This window comes from Opisthocomus hoazin, chromosome 1, assembly GCF_030867145.1.
Source record: "Opisthocomus hoazin isolate bOpiHoa1 chromosome 1, bOpiHoa1.hap1, whole genome shotgun sequence".
Lineage (NCBI taxonomy): Eukaryota > Metazoa > Chordata > Aves > Opisthocomiformes > Opisthocomidae > Opisthocomus > Opisthocomus hoazin.
The window spans coordinates 149,330,917-149,332,756 of record NC_134414.1 but is presented as its reverse complement, the minus strand read 5'-3'; positions in this window follow the sequence as shown (position 1 = coordinate 149,332,756).

Genomic DNA, 1,840 nt, shown 5'->3' with positions numbered 1-1,840 from the left:
TTCTTATAAGTGGCAGAATAAATTAGTTACATCGTATCTTTTTTTTTGTCTAAAAAAGGCAGAGAATATTCCATCTATTCATTTGTGGGAGAGGATCCTGAAAACCAAAAGGAAAAAGAGGTGGGGAGCGCGCAAGGGATGCCTGGCACGCGTCGAGTCCAACCGCAGCTTTCTAACACCTCTGCAGCTGGCTGCAGATCAAACACCTCGCAGATACCACCCGCCAGTGCCTCCCAGCGCAGTGAGGCTTCGCAGTCCTGTCTCTCAGCAGAGTGAAGAGGAGCCGACACACAGTGCGGGCACAAATCCTGGCTAGAGGGGAGTGGAGAATGTGGTGTGGGAACAGCGGGGAGACCCAAAGGCCACCAAACCCAAAGAGAAGTCCAAGGAGAGGCAGAAGGCCAAGGGGACTGGAGCTAAGATGTGTACCCGGGACTGGAGCAAGGCTGGGGGAAAGGACGGAACAGGACAGAGCTCTGCTGTGTGGAGGTGGGAGGGAAGGAGATGGTTGTTAGCCCTTGGTAATGGTTAAGAACACTGCAACGGGATCTGTAATGAGATAATGAGAATAACATGGGAAAAGGGGCAAGAAACCCTCCTCGACGGAGGGAAGAACAGGTGGTAGCACAGGGGAGAAGAGCTACGGCCGGAGCTGCTGGCGCAGGAGCAGAAGCAAGGTTTGGTGTGGGAGAAGAGGAGGCAGAGTGTCCCGAGAGGATGGAGGTTGCACGTTCGTCCTCGTGAATTCCCAAAACGAAGGGATGGGACTTCAGCGCAGCTTTTTACCTGCTGAAGGAACGCGAGGAGTCGTGGAGGGGCAACGGTAAACTGAGTCCTGCAAAAGCAGAAAGTCTTGCAACCCCCTCTGCTATCAGAACGATTTCTGTATTACAGTTTCCAGAAGGGAAAAAAAACCACGGAAATTCACTCAGAAAATGCCATTTTCTCCCAGCACGCGTCCTGTCCTCCACACCTCACAGCAGCGTTACCGCTTGGAGGGGCGCGGGTGCGACGCTAACCACAGAACGAAGCAATTATCAAACGGGGAGGGGGGGTCTTTCAGACAGCTGGGGCAGGGACCCCGAGGGAGGGAGGCCGCCTCGCGGTCGCGCGGTCCGGGTTTCCGCCTGGCAGCGGCCGGCCTGGGACGCGGGGGGATCCCGCGCGGCGCCGGCCCTCGCTCGCAGACGCGTTTCGGGGTGTTTGACCCCTTTGGTTTGCTCCCCTGCCCCGCCGATGTTGTGAAATAACGGACGGGCGCCTCGTCCCGCGCCCCCGAGACCAGCCTCGGGGGACGTTGCGGCAGCCGGTGACCGACGAATACCAGGGCGCGAGGGAAGATTCCCAGGGATGGGGAGCGGAATTTTTTGGGGGTGGTGGTGAGAATTTTGGGGGGCGGTGGGAGAAGAGCCCGCGCGTCCTGGGGCCGGAGCGGGGCACGACCGCTGCGGGGCTGGCGGGAGCGGCGCGGGTCACCCAGGGCAGGCGAGCCCGGCCCGTGGCTGCCCAGGCCCAGGCGCGGGCGGCCATTTGGGAGCGGCTGTCGCACGAGCGCCCCAACAGCTGCCGCCGGCTGCGGGAAGGCCTGAGCGGCGAGGGCCCCACGCCTGCCGCCGCCTCCGGCACGCACCGAGCCCACGGGCCGGTCCCAACGGACAGTCGCGCTCTCTCTCCACGGGGCTGGGCGGCCGCAGCTCCCGCAAGGCCGGCGCCTCCTTAAGCCGGGGAGGCGGGGGCGGCCGCGGCCGGGGGGAGCCGGGGGAGGCGGAGCGGAGGCCGGGGAGGAGCCGGGGCCTGCAGCGGAGCCGCAGCCCGGAGCAGCCGGAGCAGCAGCCGCGGG